Source organism: Motacilla alba, chromosome Z, assembly GCF_015832195.1.
Source record: "Motacilla alba alba isolate MOTALB_02 chromosome Z, Motacilla_alba_V1.0_pri, whole genome shotgun sequence".
NCBI lineage: Eukaryota > Metazoa > Chordata > Aves > Passeriformes > Motacillidae > Motacilla > Motacilla alba.
The window spans coordinates 830,274-843,477 of NC_052046.1; positions in this window are offsets into that span (position 1 = coordinate 830,274).

Consider the following 13,204-nt stretch of genomic DNA (forward strand, 5'->3'; position numbering starts at 1 on the left):
CATTACTGCTCTCCACCAGCCTTGTCCCTTTTGCTCCTCTAGAGCAACCACAGAGCCAAGTATGTTTACACTGATTCCATTCTTTGCATTCAGTTTCTGACTGGTAATTTCACTCTGTTTCAGAGCATTTCTGTGTAAAATTTCTCATTCAGCCTTTTTGGGCTCCAGTGTGTGCAGAAGAGTGTCGGGCCCTGAGAGCAGCTCACATGGGACCAGCCCACAGTGGTGCTGAGTGACAAACCCCTTTGCCCCTTTGTCAGTGACTCTCACTGTGGGTCAACAGATTCGTCTTTTGCTGCTTTTTAATTTATGTTTTACTTCCTCTTCTTGCGACCTGCAGCCTCTTTTTAGGCCAGTCTGACCTCAGGTGAGGTCTAATCTGCTGAACTGCTGGACAGCCAGGGACACGGTGAGAAATCCTGGGATGGGCTGACCAGGAGAAATTTGGGCTAGACAGAAGGAAGAAGCTCTTTCTGGCGAGGATGGTAAATTTATTGAGGTAAATTATGATGAGGGTGGCAAGTTGTCTGATGAGGCTGGCCCGGGTTGCCCAGAGAGGTGACAGATGTCCCATCCCCGGAAGAATTCTGAGACATAAACTTTAAGGGATTTAGAGACTTTAGAGGAGCTAAGATTTTAGTCAGAGATAAGCTTTGTTGGAGCTAATTAAAATAAATAGGTAGGCCTTGATGAAGTTGAGAGTTAGTAGTTAACTAATAACTGATTGCTTGTCAACACAATGTTTGGTTAGCTGGGTTTATAATGAAGAATATAGAAACTGATAAATAAGCTTTTAGGAACATAAGACAATCGTGGGCCTCCTCTGCTCTGAAACCAATTGAAGACAAGGAATGGGAGTTCCACCACGGGTTCGTTTGTCACATTTGCATTGAAAAGGTAGAAAGGTCAGAACGAGGAAGAATTCATTTACTTCCTCATTTTGGGACCCCTCCCCATGAAAGGGACCACCGACCCATTTCAAGGAGCAAACTACGCATGCTTAATGGCTTTTGAGCTAATTACCAAAGGAAGAGGGAAATGGGATGTACCAAAACCATGAATATGTAACCGCAGTTTGGGTATTCAATACCTGTATAGATAAAAGAACTCTGTAATCACCTGTAAACTGCGGTGTGTATTTGGGAGCTATCCTGCAATAAACACACACTTTCTAACTTTAAACTGCTAGAGAGCATTTGTCCGTCGCTGTTGGATATCGGCACTAGATCAATATCCATATTTTTTTAATAAATCAGTTCAAGGCCAGGTGGGACGGGGCTCTGGAGGCACCACAGCCAGCGGCTCTGGCAGCAGGAGGCTGGGCTATTTTAATGCTTTCATCCCCTAAAAACCTCATTTCCCCCCACTACAAACCTGATTTCTGCTGGGAATAGCAGTAAGCCCCTTCCCCCTCGCTGCTGCTGGCTGTACCCGCTGCACTGAGGGCTGGCATGTTTATTTACAGGTGCTGTCCTGTCGGGATCTCCTCTGCTCAGGATGACCCCGAGATGCGTGAGAAGTCTCTTTTTCCAGCCCAGCAGTCGAAGAAGGAGTCAGGGCTCTTCGGCTCTATTTCTCGAGGTTGTTTATCAGCTCTTATCTCTTACATTCGTTTTCTGGCCTGCCGCAGATCTGTTCAGCAGGCCAGCCAGAGGCACACTGCCCTCCCATGAGGCCGGTGTTGTCTTTTATACTATAAACTATGTGTTTGATATTTACAGTTATGTTCCAATACCTATCACCTGTGTTAGACAGTGACTTTCTACTCTAAGCCAATCTAAAAGTGCCAGCATCACCCAGATCATGGAGGCCAGGAAGAAGAAAGAAGAAGGGCAGGGCACGCCCTGATTCCTCCATCTTGGAACCCTAAACCCCTCTGTTAAAAATCCCCCAGTTTCTCTTTTCACCCTGTGACAACTACTGTTATGCTGCTTAAACTTTTGTGAGTTGTAATTCTCCATACAGAGTCGGTGATTTGTTCCATGGGTCAAAATCGAAGTCACAGGTGCCTTGGGCTGCATGCCAGGGTCTCAGAGCCCCCTGCCCGGGGCTCGAGCCATCCTGAGCAGCCAGAGGAATGACCTGGGTTCCGACACTGTCCTGAAACAAGATTGGGCAGGAGATCTTTCTCCTTAATAAAGGCATTTCTCTTTCTGTCTAATAAAGGCATTAAAAAATGCCTTTATTAAAGGAATCAGCTTGGGTGGGCAGAACGGATGGATCGTGCACACCACCACTGCTCCCAAAAGCAGTACAGAGGAGGAAGAAGACTGAAGCTGTGTCCACTGGTACGCAGGCAGAGCCGGGGTTTCCATCCTCCTGGGAGCACCAGGACGTTCTGGTTTTTCAGTTTGACATCCGAGGTCCTCTTTCTAGCCGACACCCTTTAGGGTAGGGTGAGGAGTAAAAAGGATCTCAGCAGACACTGGATTCAGTTCCTCTCCTCTAGACATCACTTAGATCTCTTGATTCCATGGTGGCTCCTTGTTTTAGGGGTTTTTCCTGCTAGAGTTCCACGTTTGCACACCAGCTCCAATGTCACCTGCTCCTCACAGTCGCGGGTGCCATCCTCCAGGAAGCAGCCCGGTGATACCCAATGAAGAGGGATTTCTAACCATCAACAACAGGTAATCAAAGAGAAACTATAAACAACAGGTGGTTACAACATGAAATTATTAACAACAAATAGCTAAAACTCCGGCTTAGCAGCAATTGGTTTAACCAGTTGCAATTGTTAATTCTGCAATTAAAAAAAACAAAACAAAACAAAACAGGACAACTTTTTTACTCATGACAGTCTCTCCGCTGCTAGCTCTGCTGCAGATACACCGGGACCTTTCCCTACAGTGCCCTCATCAGTTGAAGCCTTCTTCCAGGAATCACCCGCAGCAGCCGCTCTGACTCATCTCCCTGGGCTCGGTGTGGCTTTCAGGGTAGCCAGGATGTGCGAGAGAGACGAGAAATCTTGACTCCGTGTTTCAGAAGGCTGGTTTATTATATAATGATGTATATTATGTTAAAAATGCTAAACTAAAACAATGCTAAAAGAACAGAGAGAAAGGAATCGTCAGAAGGCTAGATGAGAATAGAATGGAGTGCATAGCGAAGTCTTGTGACTGACCAGAGAGTCTGAACAGCTGGATCCTTGATTGGTTATTAATTAGAAACAAGCACATGAGACCAATCACAGCTCCACCTGTTGCATTCCACAGCACCACATAGTCATCATTTACAGTTTGTCCCTGAGGCCCCTCATCTTCTCAGGAGAAGAAAACCCTGACAAAAGGATTTTCATAAAATATGTCTGCGACAGCTCGGCGCTGCTGCGTCCCCTCTGTGCTGACGGGGGGACACGCTCATCATCCGGAGACGGAGCCGAGCGGAGCAGAGGGCCGGGACTGCCCTCTTCTGATCGCTCCCGAGATGCCGAGCCAGCGCTGACAGCCTTTGTCTGACACAGCGGGCCTTGAAAGCGCCGAAACCGCCACCTGCAGGTCCCCAGGCCTCGCTGAGCTCAGTTAAGATGGAAAGAGGCGTCCCTCAGACACGTCAGGAGAGAGGGTAACGCCACTGGCAGGGTCTGGCCGCACTGCACTCGGGTTTAAAATCGCGAAATCAGCGCTTTTTGGTGCCTCTCACCTCACAGGCTGTGGGTCTCGCTGCAGGATGAGGATGGACTTGCAGAGGCTGATCAGAGCTTGGGAGGGACAGAATCAGTCCCGTCAGCCTATGCAAACTCCAGGAGCTGTTTCTGCCCTTCTCTGATGGACGCCTCACTCCCAGCCCGGGCTCCAGGCACTCAGTCTCTGCTGAGAACACTCTGCTTTTGTCTCCGTGTGGCAGCAGCTGACAAAAATAACAGAGAAACCCGCCAGAAAAGATCCATTAACCTTCACAGGTCTCAAATTGCGCTGGCTGGAGATGCTATAAAACGCATTTTCTGCACTTGTTAGCAAGGTGTGGTAGATTCAGCCCTGACTTTTCTGTGTCTAGCGAAGGATGGCATCCCAACCACTGCAGAACGACCTAATTTCCTACCAAGTGAGGAGAGAGCTGATGAGCAGAGAGCCATCCTGGCACGGAGGAGAAATGGCTTTTCTCTTTGAGTCCTCATTGCCCTGCTGGGCTGCTGGCCACCCGTGGGACTCTGCTAAAGCAGTGTTGAAGCTGCTGGCCCTCTGTGTCCTGCTTGAACTCCTCTGCATTTCATCCTGCGTGTGCTCTCACGGGACAAGTGCTGCTAGCTGAACCTTAAAATCCATCTTCTCCTGTGGGAAAGGGCTGATATGAAAACCCTGAAATATTTAGGCTGGAAAATACCTGATTGAGGGTACATCATGGTGAGTTCTTACACCTCACACAAAGGCCAGAAATCCTGTACATCAGTTGTGCATTTTGTCACTCCACAGAGAGCACAGATACCTGGGTTTGGGACAGTGTCAGATGTCTCAGTCATGAGGCACCTGGGTAGGGAGGTATGAGACAGTAACAAAAGCTCTGTTATGAGGCGAGCTTTGGCACTTATTCAGAAGCTGTTCTGTAGTTTAAATTACAGAGAACCCATCTCAATCAGGATTTCATCAACCGTGTTGTGAAAGGAAGTCTCCAATTCTCGACATCTTCACAAACAGGATTTTTCTCTTTTCTGAGAGCAAGGCAACTTGAGCCTCTTAAAAATCCAGCCCTACTTAGCTAACATGTTTCGTTTCTTTTTTCCCTCCTGGCTGAAGCTTGTTTTCCTCACTGCAAGGATCAGGTGGGCTGAGGCTGGAGGGAATCGACACCTAAAGGTGCGTGAGGATTGAAGAGGCAGGACAGAGCTGCAGGAGCCACGGCCCCGCTCTGCTCTGAGCTCTGAGGCAGGAAGCAAGCCACCAGACAGCGAATATTAGGAACAACTCACCTTCCCGTGCCTGCTCCTGACCACTTCAGGCTGCCCAAAGTGGCTCCCAGGAAGATTGGCTGCTCCCTTTCCTTTGCAGGCCCTCAGCTGGGGCTGTGTGCCCTGTGGGGTCCATCACCCCTCCTGTCCTGGCATCTCTGCTGTGGTTTGAGGGTGCTGGGCTCCCTCTGGGACACTGCCAGCAGAGCCTCCTGGGGGCTGTCACAACCCCCAGCCCCCACCATGGCCATTCCTGAGCCCCCGGTGTGGCCAGGGATGGAATCCGAAATGCAGGAGCCAAAGCTTGGAATTAAACACAGGATTTGATCTGAGACCTTGGAAAAGGCTCCCAAACTTAGGTGCTAGAAAGGAGAATGTGGATTTATAATTTAAAGCAGAGACACGTTGAGCTAAGTGGAGGAAAATTTAGAGTTTTAGAGTTCAAGATACATAAAAAACAAAAGTAGTTCCAGAGGTGAACAAGGAGTTTAGAATGCAGTGCTGTGGGTTTGTGTAAAAAGCATGATTGGCTAAGAAAGCTCACACTGTAGCATGGGTCTGTGAGATGAAATATGTAAGGATTGGGTCAAAACCATAAACATCCTTGTTGGCAGTGTTTTAGTGGTCAATAACTCCTTTAAAGGTCTTGCAGCTGAGGGTCTTGTGGCCTTCTGAACCATGTGAGCTGAACTCAGCCTCCCTGCCTGTGTAGAAGGTAAGAAAAGTAAAACGCATCACAAAAACAACTCAGAGGTCCCGTCTCGAACTCCTTCCAGAATTCCCCACCAGTGAATTCTCGCAGGCCCGGAGCAGGGCTGCAGTCAGGGTGTGTTTTCAGCGTGACGGAGCTCAGCAGGGTCAGCCCATTGCTGTTCCTCAGCCCCAGCGCTGCCCCATCACAGCCCCTGAGGGCAGCTCACGGGACAGCAGCTGCCCCCGCTGCCTTGGGATATTCACTTCACACGCTGCTTACAGAGGCCAAACAAGCCGGCAGTGTGCTTTTCCAGCTTCTGATAAACTCGTGTGAATGAGACCCGCCCGTCATCCCTGCCCCAGGTACGTGGGGAGATGCAGAGCTCCGAGAGCGACAGCACCAGGTCCCTGCTCAGAAAGACCCCAGCTTCTCATTTTGAGCTCCTCCAAGAGATCCTCCAAGGACTGCTCTCCGCAGGACCAAAAGCAGCTTGCAGCATGAACCTTTGAAGATTGTCACGCGTGATGAGTGGTTTTAAAAGCCAGGTGGTTCAGCAGGCACACCCATCAGCCCAGCGCTACCTGGGGACAGGAAGGTGTCCATCCCTTCTGCCACCCTTGTCAGAGGGGACACTGAGCGTGCTGTCTAAGCTGAGGATGGGAGCTTACGAGTTTCACAACACACAACAGGTACACAACCTGACACGACCCAGGAGGCCTGGCCAGCGTGGGCTCGGGTCTGCAGAAACAGCAAAATTTCCTTTTCTGTTCTAACATCTGCTGCCAAAATGCCTCCCCAAGCACGCGCAGCGCACAGCCCCTCGCACGCAGGCAGCAAAGCTGGTGTTGCCAGCCTGAATGACTCCGGCTCAAGTGACTTTGCCGACCTTCCTGGGGATGATGTGCTGAACTGCTTCGCCGGAGAAAACCTGCCAGACGCAATTCAGCAGGACGAAACACCTCCTGGCTTTCTTCACAGGAGCAGGGAGCTCTCGGTGCCCTGCAAACCCAGACCTGCACCTGCTGCTCGCAGCTCACACATACCCCAGCAGCTGTGATCCCATTATTTTTCCCGGCGGGGGGAAAAGCTTGGTGTGAAATCATGGACCGCCGGTGCGCCTTCCTGCAAATCCTCTGTGCGTCACGGGCGCTGGAAATGGAGGTCTGCTGGAGGATGTGAGGTGAGAGCAGGGCTCTGGCCCTGGGGTGGCACCAGTTTGGGGTCGATCCGTGGGGGCTAGCCCAGGCAGTGGGTGGGGAAAGCCGGAACGCGAGTTTGATGAATTTCCCTGCAGAGGGCGGCCTGTCCTTGCCTAAGAGCTGTACGACTTTGAAATTAAAATCAAACAAAAATCAAACAAAAATCAAACAAAAATCAAACAGAAATCAAACAAAAATCAAACAAAAATCAAACAGAAATCAAACAAAAATCAAACAGAAATCAAACAAAAATCAAACAAAAATCAAACAAAAATCAAACAAAAATCAAACAGAAATCAAACAAAAATCAAACAGAAATCAAACAGAAATCAAACAAAAATCAAACAAAAATCAAACAAAAATCAAACAGAAATCAAACAAAAATCAAACAAAAATCAAACAAAAATCAAACAGTTTTAGGCAGGAAACACAGCTATTCCCACCTGCCAGCGGCCGGGAAAGGGCTGCCTTGTGGAGTGGCAGCCCTGGCTCGAGGGCATGGCCCAAAAGGAGATCTTTGGCTGCAGTTCTGCACCCCGACTCTTCAGCTGGAGACAGGCTCCTGCTGGCACTCCGAGTCCACCACCCTGCTCTGCCATGGCTTCCCCCTCAGGATTTCTCCTCCACACGTTCTTTTCTCTGTCCTCAGAGAGCAGATCCTGGCTCTTCTGCGGTGGTTGCTGAGCAGAGAGCTCGGTGGCTCCAGAGGAACCCCAGCCAGGGGTGAGCTGGAGCAGCCAGGGTCTCAGTGCCTGCCCTTCCCTGGACCAGCTGCTGCACAGGGGGGTTCCCTGCAGGCTGCCCCTCGTTTTAGCTTCAGTGCCCTGAGCCAGGTGTAAAGGTACCTTCCCTCCCAAACCGTTCCATGATTCTCTAAAAGCTTCACTGTTGGAAAAGAAAACCAGATCACACCTCACTCTTTTCATCAGTCAGCCTCAAAGCTTTTTTTTTTTTCACCCCCTCCCTCCTATTTTGCAAGCGAGATGGAGGACACGCACGCAGAGCTCAGCAGCCCTCAGGGAGGAGCAGGCTGCAGAGCCAGTCCCGGGGCAGCTCTGCCTGGCTCCAAAGCACAGGTTGGGAACACCAGGGCTGGCTGACAGGAGCTGAGTGTGGGCACAGTGTTTTCACAGGAGCACAGTGTTTTCACAGTGATGGTCCTGTGAAAATCCAGCAGCACGCAGAGACCCCGTCGCTCCTGGGGGAGCGGCTCAAAGTGGCAGACGAGAGGAGGGAGCAGCTCAGCCTTTACTGACAGCTCCTGTGTTCCAGGCACGTCATTTGGAGTGACACAGCTGTGGGAACAGCCTCTTGCCAGCTGCAGAGGTGACACACAGGTCTGCCCACATCTGGCTCAGTCGGCGTCAAATGTCACTCGGTGCCTCTGGAGACACGGAGTCACAGCCAAAGGAGGACACCAGGGCTCCTGCTGTTCAGCTCCTCTGGCAGTGCCTCCCTGGTTAAACATCTCAGCGTGCTGCCCAGCAGCTCATAGGCTGACATTTCTGCTGCCTTTGGGTCCCTGTTTGTTTCTCCATCAGAGGCTGAGGGACGGCACAGCCTGTCTGAGGACGCAGGGGTGACACGGCGACTGCCACCCACCTCTCTGCCGACCCCACTGCCACACCCCTGTCCCCAGCTGGCCTCTCCTGCTGCCGGGGCCGTGGGGCAGCTCCCCCAGGCTCCGGTGGCACTCAGAGGGTGCTGGGGCACGGCTCTGGAGGCAGACGGCGGGATGAGGTGGACATGGCTCAGAAACGCCATGGGCCGTGCGCGGGCAATACCAGGCCCTGATCTGCTGCTCATTTTGGGCAGGAAAGCTGATTCCTCTGCATCCTTTTGTAGGAAGGGAGTGATAAGCTGCCTGGGCTGTGGGACACAGAGCAGGCTGAGTTAGTGGCAGGAGCACTCCAATGTGTGGCCTTGTTCTGCCGCAGTGACAGACTTTTGGGCCTGTAATGAATAGACATCATGCCACCTTCTCTGGAGACAGAGGATTTTCTTCTTCCTTCCTTTCACAGAGGACACTTCCACGGGATACACAAGGAGCATCTGGGGGTCCCTCCAATTCGTATTTAACTGTTCCCAGGGGTGTTCTCTCTGGTTTATGGACATCCCTGAGGACTGTGTGCCCACAGTGGGCAGACAGCAGCAGTACAGGTGTCCCTCCTGCCCTGCGCAGCCTTCCTCACACCCAGCATTGCCCAAGCATTGACCCTGGAGCCTGAGGAGGTGCTCTCAGGTGAGGCTGTGCTCTGCCCCTGCAGGGACTGCTCTGGGGACTGAGGAGTGTTCCTTGGGAGGATGCCAGTGCTGCGCATCCACACACATCCCATGCACCCAGCTCCTACAAAAACATGGACTACTTGCTCAGGGATGGAATAACTCCACCAACAACCACCTCCAGCAAGCTGGAAAAGCAGGTGTCAAGTGCGAGGGGAGCTCAGATCCTCTGTGCATTTCACTTGCGCTCTGCTGACCTCGTGTCTGTTTTACCCCTGCAACAGCACAGAGAAGTCCTCCTAAGGGAGGAGCTCCCATCTCCTCGGGTGAAGGAGGCTGGGAAGACGTGGCTGACCCTTGTCATGAGAAGGCAAGATGGAGCTGTGAGGTTGGAAACTAATCTTCCCCGGTCTGGAGCCCTGATCCAGGAGCTCAGCAGACGAAACACGCGTGTTTATGTGCCCACACACAGAGGTGAGTCCTGCTGTGCCTGGCTGGGTCCAGGCCATGCACACGGCAAGTCTCCACTCCCCTTTCCCCCCCTAAACTGCCGAGTGCTTTGGGGAAGGACTTACCTGGATGACTGATGGCTTCCCAGCGTCCAGCAGCTCCTGGGCACAGGGATTTGCAGAGCACAGCAAGGACACTTCGGGCTGAAAGCGTTTTCTTCCCTCCCTGCATGTTGCTGCTTCCTGGGGAAATGTGGCTGCCTCTGGATCCTCCGGTGGGAGCCGCCGGGAGCTGCGGCACCGAGCTGGTGCCATGGGTCACACACATCGTCCTCACTGAACCTCCTGCTGGCTCTGCAGTGGGTTTAGCTGGCAGGGTGTAGCACACACATTTTATTTCAGCACTAAGCCGCCGTCCTGTGCCTGTTTCAGCCCACGCACAGGGCACCAAGCCTCCGAGAGCAGCGGGCTGAGCTCACAGGCAGGCAAGGCACGGCCGGCTGCGCCCCATTCCTGCTCACAGCCACACGGCTGCTGGTGCCAGGGATGAAGCTCCCCTCGCCACAGCACCTGGCCAGGTTCAGGCTGTTCCACTGACCCCCTCTCCCCTCCTGAAGTGCCCGATGGACGAGCAGGAATGTCCCAGGGGTTTGGAATCTCTGGTGGACACAAACACTTCATGCAGCGTTGACATACACAGGAGTTAACTCTGTTTTTCAGAATAGCCTGTGCTATCAAAGATGTTCTTGGGCATATTCTCTCCAAAGCTCCATAAAAACTCATCTAAGCATCCCAAACCACCTAATTTTCAATGCAACATTAATGAAAGCAACCATTCAGAGATTATTTACTTTATTCCACCACATCCCAAGAGCAGGCAGGGTAAGACCGTGTATGAAAGGGTTGTGTTTTAAGACGGAATATTTAAAATTTAATAAATAAAAACCTACTCTGAATTTAGCAATATGATTGTTATAAACCAGCTTCCCCAGTGCCCAGGTGGCAGTTTAAAATATCGGGGTGAGCACAGCTTCAGAAAGTGAAGATGCACTTTGAGGGGACTCCATTCACCCAAATATTGTACTGCTTCAGAGTCAAACCCTGCCTTTCGAAACGTCAAAGGCAACAATTCACAAGCAAACACCATATGGTGTATTTGTTCTCTTCAATTCCTCTTAGAACCAGCTGAAAAAGAAAGAACATTTCAGAGCTGAAATGTCTGCACGCCACACTATGCAGTGTTCTCCCTGCAAGCTCCCAAAAACTGTAGATGGTGGCATGAACTTGCTCCAAGAGACAGAGCTGATCATTTGCAGTCCAGTCTCCAAAAAGCCCACTTGTAAAATTCACTGACACTACGCTGTGGTTTTGCTCTGGGAGCTGGGAGGGATTTGCACAGAAAAAAAGCTCCCAGGATGTCCCCAAAGCCCCTTTTGAGAGGCAGCTGAAGTGTGTGTTTTTGTTACTGCCGTGGTGAAGCTCTGAAGGCCTGGTTAGTGCAGCTCTGCGACGGTGTAACAGCTGCCGAGTCCCAGCACGATTAAAAATAAACTGCAGCAAAAATAGCCACATATCTGTGACTGAGGAAGAACAATCACTGGCGAAACGACAGAACCATTGGAGGCATCTTTCTGACATTTAAGGGAGTTTTTAAATCACCTTCCTGATGGGTTCCCAGGCTCCAGCCCGTGGCCAGTGCGTGGCTGTAGTGGAAGGGCAGATCCCAGCAAGGAGCCACCAGGAGCGGCTCCTGCAGCTTCAGGGAGGGATTTTCTGCTCCCCGTGTTGCTCTTTAAATTAAACCCAGAACAGCTGGGGCCCACGTCTCTGAGCCCAGGGTGTGCACCCATCCCCGGCCGCCACGGTGCTGTCATCAGCCGCAGCAGTGCTCTGTGTCTCTTTCAATGCATGCCCTCTGCAAACTCACTGAAATACCCGGTGGGTGATCTTGCACCCATCCAGAAGTGATTCTTCAGACTGCATGAGACGCAGATGGCGACCAAAATTCCTCTGAATTCCTCTAAATTCCCTCCCTGCAACCCTGAGTGCTCAGACAGCCTGAACCTGCCAAAACAAAGCTGGGTGAGAAGCAGTCCAACACCAAGAATATTCATGTGGTGCACATCTTCATGGTCATTTTTAACCATGGTCACTCACTTTTCCAACCAGAGTGAATCCTATGATTTGCGGAATTCTGCGGATTTTTACTCCACCACTGGAGTAAACACTTCACAATAAAAACAATAATGATTTATAAAATAATTACACACTGCCACGCAAGGAAGGCTCAGGCCTTACATTTTATTTCTGCAAATGAGAGACAGATCTGGCTTGTGATCAGCTAAGCACACTCAGGTAACAAATTAAAGCCATCCCTCTTATCCCCTTTTCCCAGCATGTGATGCTGAGGTTTTAGAACAACATTAAATAAGAGCTCACAAAGCGAGATGGAAAATCCAGAGTGGCAGCAACACGCTCCGTTTGCTTGCTACCGAGTCCGTTTTACACTTTAATTGTGGGCCCACGAGACAATACTCAAAAGCAAAACTGTTTCTTTCGTGGCCATAAAGAATAGTCCTGCAGGCCTCTGGAGAAGAAGAGACAGCCCATGGGAAATGGCTTCTGCTTTCAGGGGACGTGGCCAGCGCTGCCAGGCCAGGAGAGCGCGGTTTGTGCGGTGCCGAGTTCTCGCGTTCAGCCCCACGGGCTGCTCCAGCTCCAGAGGAGTTCCCAGCTCACCGAGCTGCTCTCCTCCTGTGGTCCGGGCTCTGCTGGCTCCCAGTGCTGGCTGCCAGCTGGCTGCCCTTCTGCAGCGCTGCCCCTCTCCCACCGGGATGGGCTCCGGTCCAGAGCCATGGGCAGAGGGACATGGGCAGTGGGACATGGGCAGTGGGACTGTGGGCAGCGGGACATGGGCAGCGGGACATGGGCACTGGGACATGGGCAGTGGGACATGGGCAGCGGGACATGGGAAGCGGGATCGTGGGCAGTGGGACATGGGCAGAGGGACATGGGCAGCGGGACATGGGCAGTGGGACATGGGCACTGGGACATGGGCAGCGGGACCGTGGGCAGTGGGACATGGGCAATGGGACATGGGCAATGGGACCATGGGCAGTGGGACATGGGGAGCGGGATCGTGGGCAGTGGGACATGGGCAGAGGGACATGGGCAGCAGGACATGGGCACTGGGACATGGGCAGTGGGACCTTGGGCAGAGGGACAGTGGGCAGCGGGACATGGGCAGCGGGACATGGGCAGAGGGACCGTGGGCAGTGGGACCGTGGGCAGTGGGACATGGGCAGTGGGACATGGGCACTGGGACATGGGCAGAGGAACATGGGCAGAGGAACATGGGCAATGGGACATGGGCAATGGGACATGGGCAGTGGGACATGGGCAGCGGGACATGGGCAGCGGGACATGGGCAGTGGGACATATGCAATGGGACATGGGCAGCAGGACATGGGCAATGGGACATGGGCAGAGGGACATGGGCAATGGGACATGGGCAGTGGGACATATGCAATGGGACATGGGCAGCAGGACATGGGCAATGGGACATGGGCAGCAGGACATGGGCAATGGGACATGGGCAGTGGGACATGGGCAGCGGGACCGTGGGCAGTGGGACATGGGCAGAGGGACATGGGCACTGGGACATGGGCAGAGGGACATGGGTAGTGGGACCATGGGCAATGGGACATGGGCAATGGGACATGGGCAGCAGGACATGGGCAGCAGGATATGGGCAGTG